The sequence below is a fragment of the Elaeis guineensis genome, chromosome 1 (assembly GCF_000442705.2).
Source record: "Elaeis guineensis isolate ETL-2024a chromosome 1, EG11, whole genome shotgun sequence".
In the NCBI taxonomy this organism is placed as follows: domain Eukaryota; kingdom Viridiplantae; phylum Streptophyta; class Magnoliopsida; order Arecales; family Arecaceae; genus Elaeis; species Elaeis guineensis.
Window position 1 is genome coordinate 30,648,514 of NC_025993.2, and position 21,052 is coordinate 30,669,565.

Below are 21,052 nucleotides of genomic sequence, written 5' to 3' on the forward strand. Positions count from 1 at the left end.
TTTTATTATTTTAAATTTTTATTTAAAAATTTTTATTTTATTTTTATTCTAGTACAATTAATGCAGTGTTATTCTAACTGATGCTTGGTTGACATGGGAATAAGCCTCTATTTCATAAGAAATAGAAGATGAATTTTTTAAAAAATTCAAAAATATCCTTGGCCAAATTTAGTGTACAGAGAGTTGGTTTTTTGGCTAAGTATTGTGAGGAGTATATAGTTGTTGGATTATTTTCATTACCAATTCGTGATGCATCAAGTCTAAAAAGAAGATATAGAAAGCAAGTAAATCTCCTGGCATTTGCTAAACAGAATTGAATATGTAAAATGGGCGAGATAACTTGCAAAAAATATGAGCATGTACGTAAATTAAGAGTAAAGAATGAAAATCAAAAACAAATATAAATATGAACTTCCAAAAGGCTGTGAGCTCAGAAATATTTTATAGCATTACATTGGACTATGGAGACATACAATGGGCATGCCTTCAAGTAATGTATCTGGTAGACTATATGTTGCCTTTTCATCATTGCAAACACCTCTATGATAAGCAGCATGTATATAGTAGGCAGCATCGATGTTACACAATATCGGCCTAGGCATCTTTACATGAGGCAATATTAGTATAAGGCAACTGATGCTTTGGAAAAGCTCCATAATCGAAAGCAGCAACCATAGGACGAGGCAGCATTAAACATGTTAAGGATGAAAGCAATCCAAACATAGCACAAAAGGGGCTGCCAACAAGTTAAACATAGCATAGAACGGACTGCTATCAAGTTAAATCCAAATATATCATTAGGCTACCAAAAAGTTAAATCTGAACACATCATTAAGTTATAGAATACTCTGAGTAAAAACCAGCAAAGAGGGTATCCAATATTATAAGACACATAACACAAGTTAAAGATGTCCAGCCACAAGCCTAAGAAGAAAGCTTACAACCGAGGCAACTATAACCAAAAGGAGACCTATTTGCAAAGAGACAGAGAGGGTGTGAGGCAAGTGCAGTGGCGATCGGCGACTATGAAATCAAAATCGAATGGAGGAGGATATTGGAGCGGTGGAGGAGATGGAGGGAAGGAGTGGTCGCGGCATGAAGACGAAGAGGTTAAAAGAGAGGGGTAGATAGAGTTTCACACCCCCCCCCCCCCTTTACTTTTTTGCTAATAATATTGAACACCCCTAGGGGGGTTGAGAATAATATGATCTAGAATTACCAATTCCATGGTCCATCATGAAATTGGTATTCTAAAATTAGAGAGGATTGACCAGAATTGCTAAACCAGGATGGTCCACCACCATTTTTTCATCTGTTTGGGAGAATAAGATGGAATAAGCCCTTATTCCACCTAGAATTATCCAACCAAACACTACCTAATAGATGTTGGGATAATCCCATTGGATTTGGGAATAAAATTTTCAGTATTACAAAATAGCAGACCTAGCCAAGCCCATATTAATTGGATCCCTCTTAATCAATTGGATCTCTCTCAATCCATTCCAACCAATCAAACTAAGGGTGGGTTTGGGAATGCTTTGGTATTGCAAAAGTGCATTTATAGAAAGCACATTGAACCAAAGTGCATTAATGAAAACATTGAAAAGCAGTTCAGTGTTTGGTAATCTCTATTCTAAAGTTGCTTTGTAAAGTAGTTGTATTTCATGAGGTGTTTGGTTAAAGTTTACTCAAGAAGTACTTTCACTACAATTACCAAAAAAACCTACAACAAGTGAATAATTAAATTTCTTGATTTGTATAAGTAAAATAAGAAAGATAAAATACGAATCATATTCATATATTAGTTAAAACATTAAATATAAAAAATAAACAATTTCCATGAATACTAATAAAATTTACATTCATAAGGTTTCCACAACATAACATTGAAAGTTCCTAGTAAACTCTATAAAAGAAAAACCATCAAAAAATAGTCTATGAAAATTATTTATCTCATGAAACTAGCAGCTATCTCATCCCATAACTTTGACATTTTATTTGTTGTATTAGTTGTCGAATGAGTATTCGTACCATTTCCATCATTGTTATCATCTTCATGACTTAGGCTAAGATGCAATTCCGCTCTTTTAAAATGATGATCACTTATAGAATTTCACCAAATATAATTATGTAGTGTGATCGTTGTAATCACAATCTCCACTTACTTTTCATAAGGGTAGCTAGGCATCATCTTTAATATTTTTCATTTTTCTTTAACACTCCAAATGCACATTCAATCTTTGATGAGTGTACTCGATTAAATACTTCTTTATACTCAGTTGGTGTAGGTCCACACTGAAAGTCAGGTAAGTGATATCTAACCTCTTTGTATGGGCCCAAATAACCTTTAGGATTTGGATATCTGACATCTACTATATAATATTTTTTTGCATAATTTATTACAATTCACTGTAACTGATAGAAGTAAATCATTACTAATCAAATATGGATAGTGAAATAAACCTTAAGGTGAATGAGGAAACTCTTATATAGATCTTCTAATTGCCTTATAGAAAATATGAGTGTTATGAGTTGTACCCTCCCATCCTGTCCAAATATATATAAATTCTATTGCTGCTCGTTTCGGCTAGATCAAAAGGCAGATGTCTGGTCCTTGCATAGGGAGTGCTGGAGTGACCTATAAAAAAAGTTCAAACAGGAGGTTTTCGCTCCTGCGAGGATCCTCCAATACTCAAGTCAGATTCAGAGAATAAAGAAAGCAGCAACGAGTTCAATGAGAGGGATTGTTTGACTTACTTTGGTCCTCGAGACTTTGGTAATTTATAAAGAATATCGTCAAATAGCTAGTTAAACAGCTATGAGATCGTGCAATCCCGAGATTGTAGGACCGTTTAATTGTTAGATGTATGCTCTAGAAGTCAATCTTAGCTGACGCATATCTTTCTCTAGGATATATTTTTATACTTGATAGATAGTTTTTATTACCAATCATATTGTATGTATCCATAATTTATTCTAAAAATTAACAAAGATAATTTTATATATTCTCAAGGTGTTGAAAAATTGAGACATACATCATTAGTGGTTAATTTCTAAATGCTCTCGATTGTAGAATCATCATGGGGGACAGTGATCAATCTATTTAAGATCAGTGCACAGATCTTCTTTTTGGACAGATGAATCTTGAGTCTGCGGTGTGGAGACATTGAGGTGAGAGTGCAAATGGTTGTTAAAGAATAACTTACACTGAGTATGACCAACATAAAAAATTACTTGGATGTCTACTCACTCGTTAGTGATTTTTTCGATGTTACAGTAGTGTAACTGATCTTTTAACTTATGGTGTATTGACTATTCATAGTGAGGCTACTTAGTTTGACTGTACGTTTTTTTGGTCCCAAGCCATTCAGATCCTTACTGTATATATTAGCTATTGTAGGTTCAGGTTCGCTGTTTAGAGTTGGATGCATCTAGATGGAATCTATTGATTTTGGTAGAAAAAGAGTAGTCCTATGCGATTCGCACGTGATTCACGGATGAAGTCGAGTCGAGCCAATCTAGTATATGAGTGACGGTGGAGTTTGACGAGTTTTTCATGACCTCCATCTAGTGGAGACTGTATCATAAGGTAACTGCACCTAGGAATTTATTCTTCTATTTTACTGGATTATCACTACATGCTGCTAGACGTTACTGATGGATTGTGAGAACTTTCTAGGATCATTTTTGAATCAATAATCTTTATTTGGATAAGTTGAAATCGTTGCAGCCCATCGAAAAGAGTTTCGATGATACTATGATGGAGATCATGGTATGTTTCACTATCAGACAGAGTAAAATTTAAGGGGTCACACACAAAAAAAATATAACCTAATCAACAGCTTGAATCATATTTGAATTATCAATTGGATTGATGGTTTGAATTTTGAAAACTGCTAACTTATAAGTATTACAGATGTAGCAACTGCTAATTATTAGCACAAGAACTTAATTATAAATATTATAATTTAATTGAAGTTGATTAAATTATATATCAAGTACTAATTAATTTAAATTTAATTTAATTTAATTAGATTTGATTTAATTTAATACTAATTGAATTCAATTATCCAATTTAGATTTAGATTTCAATCCTGATTGGATCAGATTTGACAACCTTTCGAATTCAATTCGATTCGGGCTCGATTTGAACTTGATTTGGATCCAGTTTGAGCCAGATTGAATCTAATCCTTTGAGCTTAGGTTCTTTGGGCTTCTCTCTTTATCTGGCCGACCAAAAAGAGGATTGGATCAGATTTTTCTCGTTGGTTTTTTTCACATGCGCACGGGGGATGTTTGGGAGGAGGTAGTTACCTAGTTTCTTGATATTTCTTGATTAGTTAGAACACCTATTTAGATAGGGATAAAACCTAACTAATTTTTATCTAATTTTGACATAGAACATCAGGAATTTTATGCGATAAAAATAAAAGTGGGCATGAAGGCGGACGGGATTTTTAGCATGCACTAGGAAAGTTAGTGTAACTTCCTACCGCCCCTTGTTTCCTCCTCCTCAGTACCTTCTTTCTCCTTGTTTTCATTGTCTACTTCCACCTTCAGATAGAGATTTAAGAGAGAGGCTTTAGAGAGAGAAAGAAAATCAAGAGGGTTCTTGATTTTTCTTAGTGATCTAGAAGAATCCCTATGATTCAGTACAAAGGGTTTGTGCAAGGCCCTGTTCAATTGTTTCTAATTGCAATGGAGTAAGATCCAAAGCTGAAGAGTGAGACCTGTAAGGTGCTAACACACCAGTGGTCTCGATACTCTGATCAAGCATCTCTATGTGGATACCAACAGAGGTCGGATACTTACATGGCTATAACTTGAACCCTAGACATCTGCAGGATCCGAAGGTATAGAGATTAGATCTCTGGATTTACTTTACTACCTTTTATTTTGATTTCAGATGTTAGATTCATGGTGACATGTTCGTATCAAGATCCTGAGTGTGATTTTTAGATTTGATCTGGTATGTGATTTAAATTAAAAGAGTTTTAATTTATTTTATTTATGCTGCATAAATTCTGGTTTATCAAAATTTTTAAACTACACGAACGAAACCACCGCTTTCTAACAATGATATCAGAACCAGATTCTGATATGAACATGAAACTACTCAGATCTAATTTTTAATTTAGATATGAAAGTTAGGATTAGTTAATTTTGATCTAGGGTTGTGATAAGGTTGTCCTGGTATAGGGTTAACTCCCTATACTGAAAAGGTTATCCTAGCCCTAGATAGATCATTTTTTAAAACTATTTTCGAAATGAAAAAAATTCAAAAGTTTAGATCTGAAAATTGATATATCTAATACGTCATGATTAGTATTAGATCTAAAATTAAATAATTTAAGTTTACATCGGACTAATATAAAGTTATCTTAGTATGATGTGAATCAATTTTTGAAAATTATTTTTAAATTATTTTAATTTTAGATCTGATATGCATGTTGTAATATGATTATAATATTTTTTTAGATTTAAAATTATTTTAGATCTAAAATAAATCATGAGTTGTTCAGATCTAAAATTAGTTTTAGATCTGATTACATTAAAGTAGGGTTTAATTTGGATCTAGATTTGTTGCTGAATTGAATTCACAAATATGATTGCATGCATAGAATCTTAGATCTAAATTTTAATTGATTATATATATGATATATTAGATTAATCTCTTAATAACATAGTAATCGGATTAGGATAATCACCATGGCTGTCCGATCATAAGAAGAAGAAGGGATTAAAGTCCCTCTCTTACCCATTCGATGGGTTCTCTTATGATGTGTAGGGGTGCCGCTTGTGATATTTTTTATGAAGATGAACCACGAATGAAAAATTGTATGTGATACATATTTTAGATTTAGATCTATTTATGCATGTATTAAGATATATGTTTTAGATCAAAACGATATATCTGATATATAGTTTTTGACATATGATCTGAAACTTAATTTCTGCAAAATTTTAGATCCAAAATCCTAGGTTCTGTTTGCATGAAATCCTGAAACTGTGGCTGGCATGCCTGTAGAGTCTACTCGATTTTTATTCGAGTCAACTCGAGTGCTTGGCGAGTTGACTCATTTTTGTTAGAGTCTACTCGAGACCCTAGCAAGTCGGCTCGTTTGTCAATGAGCCGACTCAATTGTGCAGGCTAGATCTATAGGTTTCTATTTATCTCAATGTTGAGCTGTCTTACTGTGACGAATCGACTCAAGGTCCAGGACGAGTCGACTCAATTCTGCAGATAGTAAATTATATGTGATGCAATTTAAATTAATTTAGATTAAAAATTATTTTAACATTCAAACTAAAATTCATATTCATAATGTACTTAATTGAGAATTAAAAATTAAAATTAAAAGATCTAAAATTATAAATTTAAGATCTAAATTTCAATACATAAAATATGAGCTTCGGATATGGGTTGAACAAATTAGATCTGAAGACTAAACTACAACTAGGATCATTGATTAGATCAGGTTAGAATCCTTTTCAATTTGAGCAATTGATTAAACCTAATCAAAAGTTACTTGAGATTAGGTCAAAGGAGCTCAAAATTGAGTTTAATTGTAGTTGGTTAAATCGATTCACATGTGATGTGAATTGATTAAATCAAAATCAAATTTGGCACAGTGATTCGAGCCTGAGTAACTAGGCTGATCTATTTGATTTTAATAGATCAATTGGTGTCTAAGATAAGTTTGACAGCTCGATCGGTGGTTTTTAATTGGGAGCATACTTACTTAATCATGTCGATGGTGTCTAAGGCAAGCATCGATCAACCCTCCCATCGATCTCACTTGCTTGGCCAATTTGATCGATTAAAAATTAAATAAGGTTGCTTAGTCATTCATGTTCACCCATACTGACTAGGTTGGTCAGATATAAGATGTGCTGATCTGAACTAGATCAGTTATCTACATCAGATGTATGTAACTATTAGAAGAGACCCAAACCTAAATGTTCTCACTAAATATTAAGTCTAACGGTCTTCCACCATTATAGAGATGCGGGTGCCTTTTTCGATATTAATCATTTTCGATTGGTCACAATGGTTTGGTTGCATCGAAAAGGCACAACCACTCAATTAGCGTTAGATGCCCCAGGGTAAAAATGGGGTTGGACCCAATAACTATTAGGTGAGAGATCCAATGACAGCTTTGTGTCTGTTGGTGAACGGTGGATCAGGCTTAACTAAGGAGTGTGGTCAATAACTATTAGGTGAGCCCACATGACTTATAGACCAAGTCGCTGTAATATACTTAGAGAAGTATTTGGACAAAGAGTTGTCCACGCATTAGTGTATGTATCACCAATAACTGTTAGATGAGGTACCATACATCGGTGGTATTAGATGTATATCCTAGAAGCCAATCTGACGGACACATTGTAATAAGTTTAGGACATAATTTTATACTTAATACATTGATTTAATGAATAAAAGAGTAAGTCTTATTTTCATTCAAAAGTCATGTGTCCTTGAATCATCCATAGAATTAATACTTCGATACATATTCTCAAAGTATTGAGAATTAGAGGCATGTATAATAAATTTTCAAATACTTTCGATCATAGTATCATCATAAAGATAGTGATCGATCTGGATAGATCGATGTACAGATCATTTTCTTCAGGATAAATGAGTTTCTAGTCTACAGTGTAGAGATACTAAGCGATGAGTATGGGTAGTTGTTAGAGAACATGTTGAAAATTATGTCCTAAAGTCAATCGTTTGACGATTATGCTGATTATAATTATATATGAATTAATAAATAATAAAAATTATTTAATATTTTTCATCATAATGTTTCATCTTCTAACGAACTTCTATATGTGATGAAGTCTTTAGGACTACTTTGATCGATAAAAAAGGATTTATCGCATACTCCTTAAACTAGTTCACGACCAAACGATACGCTATTACTAGGACGATAGTGATATCAAGTGTAAGTCATTGTGTGCCATATGCGTTGGTTGTTCTCGTAACCAAATGATGTGAAAACACTGGTATGGTATGTAGGTGAGATCATACTGTCAAGGATAGCTCACAAAGGATATGGGTATAAGTGTCCCTCCTACTTGAGATCATCACGGTAACTTACAAGCAACTCACTGTACTTTGATGCCGAACTAACTAAGTTTTTAATTCAATGATGAAAAATTTTTAGATATAGTCAAGTACTTGTCAAGTCAGTGCATGAGTCAAGATGGGATTGATCCCTCCGAATTAGTAGGAGATATGTATCAGTATATTTCAATTTAGCAAAATCTGAGCCCAGATGATCCATGTAATGGATTTGAAAAAGATTAAAATATAATATGGATGATTTATCTAGAATTGACAGTTAAATTTTAGGTTATCCTCGAGCATTAGGATCAAAAGGATGAATTATATGATAACCATACACCAATAGGTTCTTGAATATTGCTTCGCCATCATTTGACCTATCCGGACGTCGGATCATCATTGCTAGATGGTTATATCGATTGATTTAGAAAGGTATTCCTGTGCTACCGACTTTGGTTCGAATCTATGGGGTCACACTCAAAAAAAATTTCTGACTGATCATGTGGCTGATCAACGATTGAGAATCGTTCAAGGACTTAATCGTCAATTCGATTGATGGTTAACCTTATACAAAAATTATAATAAATTAATTCATTAAATATTAGTGAATTAATGAAAGATTAATTAGTAATTAGATTATTGATTAGTTTAATTTGATTGAGTAAAGAAGATTAAATAAAATTTAATTAAATTAGATTCAACTAGGTTTGATTCGATTAGGTTATGAGATGATCTAATCGCTAAGGGAGAATTGTCTCTGATTTGATTAGGACTTTGGTTCAATCAATTCTTAATTTGATTGAGATTTGATTAAAAATTTATGAACCTAATTAGATTGAATTTCATATATTTTATTTGGGCTAAACCAGATGTGATTTGATTTGGATTCAAATAAGAAAACTTATGATCTTTATTGGAATAGGACTCTTCTCCCTTACGCCAACCTAGTTTGCATGCTATATATCTCCACGCACAAAATTATTTTGTATGAGATTTTTTCACACCAAAGAGTCCTTTTTCTTATCTATCTCATGTCCAAATCTGAATTGATTTTGATAAAAGGAAGAGGCATCCCATATTTTTTTGGCATGTTTTGGGATGTAGAAGTGTGAAGGGAGGTGGAATCCTGTAAGAGTCCAGGATCACTAAGACTCTTCACCCTACCTCCTTACATGCTTGTAAAAGGAACTTTTATGGTTTCTTTTATGTATGTAAGATACCAAAAGAGAGATTTTCATGTGAAAAAAGTTTGGCCATGGTTCATGGCATGAAAAATAGAGAGGATGGTCCTCTCTCTTGAGGTGTGTGCAGAAACCTGAATATCAAATTTTTGGTTTTAAAGATTTGGGAAGAGAGATTAAATTAGAAAAAAATTATTTTCTTCTTCATCTTTCTTCCACCTCTTTATCTCCTCCAGAAGTTCATCTTCAATCTTTGAAAAGATTCTAGAAATTTGAAAAAAAGATCTAGTTCGACCAAGAAGAAGGTCCTCGCGCAAACTAGCACTCCCAAGAAGATCGATCTGATCGAGGCTTCGAGTAGATTTTTCGTAGAGATCGGATGCGTATGCAGCTATGAGCAACCAGTAAGAATTCTTTTTACTATATCTCTCAACAGCGATAATCATCGACCCACACTTAGGTATCGAGTTCTGAACTCAAATTAGAAGTAGATGTGATCTACTGCTCACATACATGCATGCTAATTTTATTTTTAGTATTTTTTAGATTTTATATGCAACATAACATATCATAGATCTTAGAGTAGGTTGATTTGATGATTAGATCATATGCATATTAGATTAATTTGATTAATCTAATTATCTTTCACTATAATTTTTTCAAAAAAATTTCGAAATACATGCATAAAATCATCTACGCATCCCAACAGTGGTATCACAGCCTAGATTCATTATGACATGATTTATATGTATATTAAATCTGAATTTTAATTTTATTTATATCTGATATATGATATTTTGATCTAATTTAATTAATGATTGATCGCACAAACTGACATAAGGTTGTCCCGCTGTAGGATTTACCTCTTACAGTGAAAAGGTTGTTCTAGTTTGTGCTGATCGTTAATAAAATTTGATTTTATGTCATGCATGTAATATTTATGATCTGATTTAGATGTTATCTAAAATTATAATCAGATCTGATATAATTTAGATTAGATCTACATTTATGCATATATAATATATGATTAAATTAAATGATCCGATTAGCAAATACTTGGATTGGGTTGATCACCAAGCCATCCGGTCATAAGAGCAATAAGGGTATAAAGGCTCCCTCTTTCCATTCGATGGGATGCTCTTATGGCATGTACGGGTGCCATGTGATTAGATTCCATGAAGATGAAAGTGAAAGGAAAAAATTTACTTTCTTACAAAATCTTAGATCTTAAAATTCTAGGTGTTATTGTATGTGATGCAAGTTGTGAAGAAGTTAGTTTCATCTAATCTTATTTAATCAAAATTATTTTAATTTAAAATTATAAAAAATTTAGATTTGATCTAAAAAATTTTATGATTTACATGAAAAAATTATTTTTAAAATCTAAACCCATGTTGATGCTGAACTTAATTAAGAATTAAGTATAGAATCGATTAGATCTAGAATTATGAATTAAAGATCTAATGTCATTCGCATAAAACATGAGGCATGGGTTAGCTCAAATCAGATCTTTTTAATTGGATTAGACCTAAGGTTAGAATCAAAGAGTTAATGGACTAACTAGAGAAATTGATTAAATCTAACTAAATATTGAATTAGATTAAATCAGAATTTCTCTAGAACCAATACAATAGTTGTGGATGGTCAAGTCCATATCTTTGATTAGATCAAATAGACCTTGATTGTGGCTCAGTGGTTGAACCTGAATCATTAGGTTGGTCAAACCGAAACTAATTAACCAATTGGTGTCTAAGGTAAGTTTGGTATTTCGATCGGTGGTTTTTAATTGGGAGTGGCTTATCTAGCCATTTCGATGGTATCTAAGGCAAGCTTAGCAGACCCTCCCATCGATCTCACTTATCTGGCTAATTTGATGAATTATGTCTTGATTAGACAGTTAAGTGATTCGAGTTGACCCATACCATTAAGGTTAATCAGTGTGACTGATCTAGGTGTCATTTCAACTAGTATGACCCTGATCCAATTCAATGACTTAGTGAAGTCAGTGGGAGGATTATGATTTATTGGTTGATCTCTTCTCATCTCTTCTCTAAATTGATTAAATCTTGAAAATTATTAGGTCCATAAAATGAGCTAGTTATGGAGATAAGTAGATCATAGTCTTCCATTAAGGTGAATGATAATGGGTCTATTATTTTTTATTGACATTGCAGACGCCATCCGTCTGGTGTTCTCTCTGAAATATGAAATTATCATTCATCATATGATGACTCAGTTGTACTATCTGATAATGGTTGGATTGATCGAGCCATTCTCGAGTCTGATCATTCATTAGCTAGAAATACTGAGCAGGTTCATGTTAATGGTTTGACCTAATCAGAACTTTCAGTGGAGGCCCATCGCCTACTGAAATAAAATCTAAACTAAAATTAATTACTAAAATTTTTTTAAAAAAATAATTTATTGAGAACCTACCAATAGATGCATATGGGTTGACTGAGCCATCCTCAGACTTGTATGCAGTTTGTGTGGATTCTAGTACCCACTAAGAAATTAAGGTAATTCCTCAGATTAGAGGTAGAGACTACCAATTCGACTAAAATAGTGGAAGAATCTTTAGATTAAAGTTCAAATCTTTAGGCTTAATCAATTCATAAATATAGAGATCTTGTATTTTTTTTCAATTATAGCTAGATGTTCGTTGTTTCATTTACTATTTGATAGTGACTAACTTATAGGACCCAACTTCGATAATTGGTATTGAAAGTTGCAAATAGTTATAAAGCACGAATGGATCCTAAATATGATTATGGATCCAGCACCTGAAGTTCTCACATCCAACACATGTGATGCGATCAAAGGCCCTTATCAGAAGTGGCCACATGATCAAATCACCATATGGTGTTTTTGAAAGCAATGAAAAATATGAATTTAGTTATAAATTCGATGATGCTCAGTGGAAGGAAATCGTTCAAATGTTGAAGGAGTTCTTTCGCACCTCTGAAGATATGTCTTCAGTGTGGCAATAATTTTTTGAGAAAAAAAAAAAGGTGCAAAGAGTCATGCTTGAGCTAATGAATTCGAACTGACAAAAGAGTCTAAGATTAACTTAATCTGACAGAGTCCCTTGATCTGAATAAGTTAAGGAAGAGAAATCAACAAAGGGTTGCTAGATAAGGTACTTATATGATAACACCTTGTAATTTCTCTATCTATGATATTACTATCTAGATATTGGATATTAGAAGTCTATGCAAATTATTGCAATGACTTCAGATTAGTAGAAAGATTGAAAACAGCAAGAGGTTTCTGAATGTTGGAGATGGAAGTTATGTTCCAATCCTGATTTTAGAAATCGTCGATCCTATTTTCAATTCTAAGAATGTCATTTTAGTGATTGTCACTATTGTCTAATGATTTTATGATTCATTATGAATGATGTCAAAATCATGTGGATAACTGAAAAATGATATTTATGAATAGTCACAGTCTGTTAGTGTATTGTACACAATCAAACAAACTCCTTAAAGTAGATAATGTCATGAAAGTCTATCTTTGGCAATTTAGGCTCAGTCATATAAATAAGAATAGGATTAATAGGTGATAATTCTTGAGGTCAATGATTGTGAATCATTGTCAACCTGTCAATCCTATCTCCTTAGTAAGATGATCAAGTCACCTTTTGCTGGAAAAGATGAACGAGCCAATGATGTTCTGAATCTGATATATACTGATGTATTGGATCTACGAATATATTTATCATAAATTTAGATTATTTAAAATATTTAAATAATTTCATAATAAGATAGAAAAATGAATTGGAAGAGTATTGAAATCTTTTGGTCAGACCAAAGAAGAGAATGCCCTTCTGGTGAATTTTTGACATATCTAGAAGAGAATAGGATTCTTTTTTATTGAAATCGACTTTGTTAGACATAGTTCCATTCATGATGGGGTTTAAAAGTCTGTCAGTCTTTTTTAAGGTTATGCTCTTGAGACTACTTGTTATGTTCTGAATTGGATTTCGTATTAATCAGTCACAAAGACTTTATATGAGATATGGACTAGACATAAGCCGATATTTTCTTATCTTGAGATTTGAGAGTATTTATTTTATGTCAAGCATTTACAGATCGATTAGCTTGGATCCCGATCCTATATATATTATTTTATAGGATAACCAAAGAATCTAGGGGATATAACTACTACCATACTAAAGAACAAGAATTGTTCGGTATTTTTTCAGAAAAGAAGTACATTGATGAAGGTACTGATGCCTTTAATGTAGAACTTATGAAGTTCAACAGATAGAAGAACTGACACAATCTAGTAAATCCATAGAATCGAATTTGATTAGATCAAACTCGAAACCCATTGTAGAGACATCATTAAGGAGATTTGGTAGAGTACCACATCCGTCGGATAGATACTTCAGGATCTAGTTTTGGGATGTGATCCTATTGAACTCGATGAGAACAACAAAGATTTGATCACCTACATAGATGCTATGTAGAGGTTCGACTCCAAATAATAGCTTGGAGCCATAGGTCCGAAATGGAGTCCATGAAGGTCAATGGTGTATGGACACTCATTGATCCACTCGAAGGGATAATGCTTATAGAGTGTAAGTGGATCTCCAATAGGATCAGAGTAGCACAGATGAGAAGGTGGAGATCTACAAAGCTCGTCTGGTTGCCTAAAGATATTGTCAACATTATGGTATTGACCATAACGAGATATTTTCTCTTGTGGCAATGCTAAATATTTTAGAGTTGAAATGTGCATTTTGATAAGTGATCAAAACGTATGGCTTCGTTGAGAACAAAGAAGAACCTTGCAAATACAAATGGATTAATAATTTTATGAGTGTATTTCTTGTCTTGTATATGAATGAATTCTCTTAATCGAAAATGATATTCCTCACATTATAGGGAATAAAAATTTTACTATTATTATTGTTCTCCATAAAGGATTTTGAAAAAAGCATATCTCATCCTAGTGATGAAAATCTATAAAGATAGATCTAAGAGGTTGCTTGGATTTTTCCAGTCCAACATACATAGGATGTTCATCAGTAGAATTTGTTCTATCATTACACCATATATGAGACTGGATATGGTATACTCACTAGGGTAGTGAGTGGATACTTGCAAGATCCGGGTTAGAATCACTGGAAGGACATCGATGCTTAGGTATTTGAGAAATACTAAAGATCGGTGATTCGGTTTATGGAGAATCTGACTTAAAACTTATAAAATTTGATTTCAATTTTTAGTTGGATATAATAATAGTAAGAATGTGTTGGAATATATCCTTACCTTAAATAATGGAGCAATCTGTTGGAAAGGTTTCAAACAGAAAACTATAGTCTAATTCAAATTGCGAGACTGAATGCATTGCAGTATTCAATGCTTGCAAGAAAGCTATACGATTGTATAGGTTTATTGGCAAGCTAGGAGTGACACTCTCTGATGATGGTCCTGCTGTATTATACAACACCAGAGTCATAGCTCATGCTCAGGAGCCGAAGTCCCATTAGCTTACCAAGTATTCTGCATTACTATCATCTTATTCAGAAAATCTGTTAAGATGACATCAATCTTTAGAAGATCGATGGAAAGAAAAATTTGATAAAGCCTTAGTATCAAAAGTTTTGAGATGATAAATCAAAGATGGATATATGATACTATACTGATTGGCTTTAGTCTAAGTGAGAGTTGTTGAAAATTATGTCCTAAAGTCAATTGTTTGACGATTGTGCTGATTATAATTGTATATGAATTGATAAATAATAAAAGTTATTTGATATTTTTCATCATAAGCTTATATCTTCTAACGAACTCCTATATTATGATGAAGTCTTTAGGACTACTTTGATCGATAAAGAAGGATTTATCGCGTAGTCCTTAAACTGGTTCACGACCAAACGATACGCTATTACTAGAATGATAGCGATATCAAGTATAGGTCGTTATGTGTCAAATACGTTGGTTATTCTCATAACCAAATGGTGTGAAGATACTGGTATGGCATGCATGTGAGATGTAGGAGTACATCATCACTAAATGTGATCAACTACGGAGCACTCTGCTATCAAAGATAGCTCGCGAAGGGTATGGATATAAATGTCCCTCCGATCTGAGATCACCACGGTAACTTACAAGCAACTTACTATACTTTGGTACCGGACTAATCAAGTTTTTAATTCAGTGATGAAAGATTTTTAGGTATAGTCAAGTACTTGTCAGGTCGGTGCATGTATCAAGATGAGATTGACTCCTCCAAATTAGTAAGAGATATGCATCAGTGTATTTCAATTTAGCAAAATCTGGATCCGGATGATCCATGTGATGGATTTGAAAAAGATTGAAATACAATGTGGATGACTTATCTAGGATTGATAGTTAAGTCCTAGGTCATCCTCGAGCATTAGGATCAAAAGGATGAATTATGCGGTAACCATACGTCAATAGGTTCTTGAATGTTGCTTCACCATCATTTGATCTATCCAGATGTCGGGTCATCATTGCTAGATAGTTACATCGATTGGTTCAAAAAGGTATTTCTGTGCTACCGACTTAGGTTCGAACCTATGAGGTCATACTCAAAAGAAGTTTCTGACTGATCATGTGGCTGATTAATGATTGAAAATCATTCAAGGGCTTAATCGTCAATTCGATTAATGGTTAATCTTATGCAAAAGATACAATAAATTAATTCATCAAGTGTTAATAAATTAATAGGTGATTAATTAGTAATTAAATTATTAATTAGCTTAATTTGATTGAGCAAAATGATTAAATAAAATTTAATTGAATTAGATTCAACTAGGTTGACCCGATTAGGTTATGAGATGACCTAATCGCTAAGGGAGAATTATCTCTGATTTGATTTGGACTTTGGTTCAATCAATTTTTAATTTGATTGAGTTTAATTAAAAATTTATGAATCTAATTTGATTGGATTTTATATATTTTATTTGGGCTAAACCAGATGTGATTTGGTTTAGATTCAAATAAGAAAACTTAGAGTCCTTATTGGAATAGGACTCTTCTCCCTTGCGCCAACCCAGTTTGCATGCTATATATCTCTATGCACAAAATTATTTTGTAAGATATTTTTTCACACTAAAGAGCTTTTTCTCTTATCTATCTCACGTCCAAATCTAAATTGGTTTTGATAAAAGAAAGGTTCTAAACTTGGATTTCAAAATATTCTTGATTAAGAGAATCGATTCTTATCCAGATCACCTCTCTACGCCAATAAATTTTTTTCTCCTTATATGTGCAACATTTTGAGGAGATTTTTCATAAAAGATTAGTTATAGAATTGATTTATAATAAAAAAATATGAGAAGGGATATTCTATATTTTTTTGGCATGTTTTGGGATGTGGAATTTTGACGAAAGGTGAAATCCTATAAGAGTCCAGGATCACTAGGACTCTAAACCCCACCTCCTTACATGTTTATAAAAGGGGCTTTTGTGGTTTCTTTTATATGTGTAAGATATCAAAAGATGTGAAGGAAGTTTTTGCATGGTTCATGGTATGAAAAATAAAGAGGAGGGTTCTCTCTCTTGGGGTGTGTGCAGAAATCTGAATACCAGATTTATGGTTCTAAGAGTTTGAGAAGAGAGAATAAATTAGAAGAAAATTATTTTCTTCTTCATCTTTCTTTCACCTCTTTATCTTCTCTAGAAGTTCATCTTCAATCTCTGAAAAAATTTTAGAGATTTAAAAAAAAGATCCAGTTCAGTCAAGAAGAAGGTCTTCGCGCGAGCTAGCACTCCCGAGAAGATCGATCAGATCGAGGCTTCGAGTGAATTTTTTGTAAAGATCGAACGCATGTGTGGCTATGAATAACTAGGTTGGATCCTCTCTACCATATCTCTCAATAGCAGTGATCATCGAACTGCACTCAGGTATCAAGTTCTAAACTCAGATTAGAAGTAGATGTGATCTACTGCTCACATGTATGCATGCTGATTTTATCTTCAGTATTTTTTAGATTTTATATACCACATAACATGTCATAGATCCTAGAGTAGATTGATTTGATGATTAGATCATATACATATTAAATTAATTTGATTAATCTAATTATCTTTCGCTATAATTTTTTCGAAAAAATTTCGAAATACATGCATGAAATCGTCTACGCATCCCAACAGAATAACTAGTACTTAGCATGACCATATGAGAGATCACTTGAATTTCTACTCGATTGTCAGTGTCATCTCGATGCTATAGTTGTGTGAATGATCTTCTGATCTACGATAGTATGACTGTTCACAGTGAGGTTGCGGGAGTTTGACAGATACATAAATATGATTTTTATTGAGACCTTATAGTAGATGTTGATGACAGTTGGTCCACTGTAGGAGTTGGGTACATATCTAGATAAAATATATTGATCTTGATAAAGAGGAATAATCCTATAGAATTTTAGAGGCTACATCCAAGAGTCTATGGTCACAATAGTATGATTGATGAAAAAGAGTTTCTATGAGGATCATAATTGGACTGAGCTAATTGAATCTATCATATGACTGATGATGAGATTTGATGATTTATCTATGACCTGCCATCTAGTCAGAACTCACGATAGAGAGACTGAATCACATGTGAACTACACCTTGGGGTTCTATTTTGGTTCTACTGGGTTGCCGCTGCATACTGTTAGGTGTCACCGGTGGATTGTGAGAGCTCACTAGGATTGCTCGGGATCGATAATCCTTGATGAGTTCTAGTAGAATCATTCTGATTTATTAAAAAGAGTTTCAATGATACCATGATAGAGATCATTGTATATCTTACTACTAGATAGAATTGAACCTATGGGATTACATAACAAAGAGATTAGATCTTGAATAAGCAATTGAACTTATGAAGTCTCAATTGGGTTTAAAAAAATCATATTAGGTTCAGGATAACCTTGCTAGCACATGATTGAACCCAATTTTCTCTTTGCACTTGAATTTTTTATTTGATAAAATTAATTCAAGTTAATTACCTACTAATAACCTAAATGAATTAGATTTATTAGGCTCCAATTGTTAAGTGCCTAAGATTTTGGATCATATGCATTAAGAGTTTAAATTTTTAATCAATTTTCTTAATTATTTTCATGGAGCACCACTTGATTTGATCAAGTTGGACGTGCCCACTTAAAAGAGGATGTGAAGGATCAGTATAGGGCATCCCCTAGGCTCCATGTGGTGTGTAAAAAAGTGGGTGTAAAGGCTCCAAAAGTTGATGCCTAATAGATCTTCTAAAGGAAGTCAAATATCTAAGGCTGTGAGAATTCCTAATGCAAGTAGGACTTATATTAAGGGACTATTTGATTTTGAATAAGATTCAAACATTTTGCCTATTTAAAGGAGCCTTCTCTAAGGCTCTTTATATTAAATTTTCAGTAGCCCACACCTTCCATAAGGTCCCCCCATGCCCCCTTTCTTCTCCCTTTGGATCCAATGCCCAAAGGAGCTTGGGCATCGTCCATCTCTATGCCCAAGAGGAGCTTGGGCATCTCCTCTTTCTTGATGGTTTTCAGACCTTGGTTGCTTCATAATCAAGAAAAGAAGGGCAAGAGAAGAATAGAAAAAAAAGATCAAGAAAATGATCAAAGAGTTGATCGTGATCCAGACTTTGTTCCGATTCATAGGGTGATTGTTCTTAGAGAAGAAAGATCAACACCAAAGAGGACTATTCCAAGCTGATCCTGAGTAGATACCTATAAAGATCGGATACTTGCATGGCTGAGAGAGAACCTACTCTCTTTCAGATCCTGATTTGAAGAAAAAAATTACAAAAAAGATATGTGATACGATCACATATTTAATTTCAGCATAAAATTCAGCATATGTTTAATTTCAGCATATGAAGTAGATCCATATGTTTTATATTTTATATATGTATAATTTAGATTAAAAGATATTTTAATATTCTATTCTATTATATTATTCAAAAAAAAAATTTTGAAACATATATACATACTTCAATATAAAAATTCCAACAGTGATATCAGAGCCATGGATTTTATATGCATGAAATTGACATATATATTTTTTAAAAGAGTTTTAAAATCTAATATTTCTTGATACATGAGATGTATAGATAATTATTTTAAATATAAAATTTATTTTAGATTTAATTTTCAGTTCATATATTTGATATGTGAAGGCATGCATAGATCTAAAATTTATTCTAGATCGATTTCTAGTTTATGTATATATGATATATAGAGATGCATGTATAAATCTAAAAATTAATTTGATCTGATTAATGATTCATATATGAGATATATGATTGCATATTTAGGTCTAAAAATTAATTTTAATATAATTCATGATTTGTATATGAGATATATGGTATCATGTTATGATCTGAATTTTTGTTTAAATCTAAATTTACATACATATATGAGATATATGCTTGTATGTTAAATCTGAAAATTAGTTTCATAATTTTAAACTTAACTTTCATACAAAAAATTTAGATCTAAAATTTAGTTTTAAAATCTGAAATTTATATTTGTGCATGAGAATTTTGATCATGGAAAAATCAAAAATTGAATTTTGTAATTAGATTGCATCTAGAATTTTTGATTTGAATATAATAGATTTAATTCGATTAAATAATTGATCAAACTAAATCAAGTATTGATTAAAATTATGTTAATTAAATTTAAAATTATATAATTATTGTTGATCAAATTGATTAAATTTCATATATAGAATTGATTAACCTAAGGACCTCATTCGGCTCGATGGCTTGAGCTTGATTCACTTAAGCTAATCTATTTGGATCAATTAACCTCTTGGTGTCTAAGATAAGTATTTGAGAGGTAGTTATTTAATTAGTTTTATTCACTTATCCGATCAATTTATTGGTGTCTAAGAAATGTAATGGGGAGATCCTATCGATCTCCACTTATCTAGTCAATTTGAAAGATTGAATCTTGAATAAGGTTGCTTGACAGTTTGATTTAGCCCATGCCAATTAGATCGATCATATGATGACTGATTAGATGAGATCTAAACTTAAATCTTTTCATAAATATTAAGTCCATAGGTCTTCCATCGTTGTAGATGTGCGAGCGTGGTACTGGTGTTGATTGTTCTCGACTGATCACAATAGTTCAGTTGTACTGAGAACACGTAATCACTCTATTAGCAAAGAGTTACTCTAGGATAACGATAGGATTGAACCCAATAATTGTTAGGTGAGGATCTCAATGACGGCTTTGCACCTAATTATGAATGATGGATCGAATTTAACTAAGGAGTATGGTCAATAACTGTTAGATAAGCCCACATAACTTAGAGATCAAGTGCCTGCAATATACTTGGAGAAGTACCTGGATAAAGGATTATCTATGTATCAGGTGCATGTTACCATAACTATTAGGTGAGGTGCATGGTATTGATGGGATAACAGCACTCACTAGAAATTCAATTGTCGTGTTAGTATTTTCGTTTCCTACCCGAAGAGTGGAGGGATCTGAAAAAATAATGAGAGTCATTGTTTGCTTCTTAAAGTCTCTAGAGCAAATATAAATTTTAAAGTATAAAAGTCTAACTTGAATCTCTACTCTCGCAGTTAAATAATATCAACTTCAAACCCTCTAGCCTACATCCTTGAGTCCAATCGTTTGATCGGAACTAATTATAAAGATTGGCTTAAAAACATCAGGATTGTCCTGACTTTTGAAAAATTAGGCCATATACTTGACCAAAAACCGCTAGTATTACCAAACCGTCCTATGCTGAGCAAAGAATAGCTTATGAAAAGTGGACGAATGAAGACAATCGGATTAAGTGCTATGTACTGGCTTCCATAT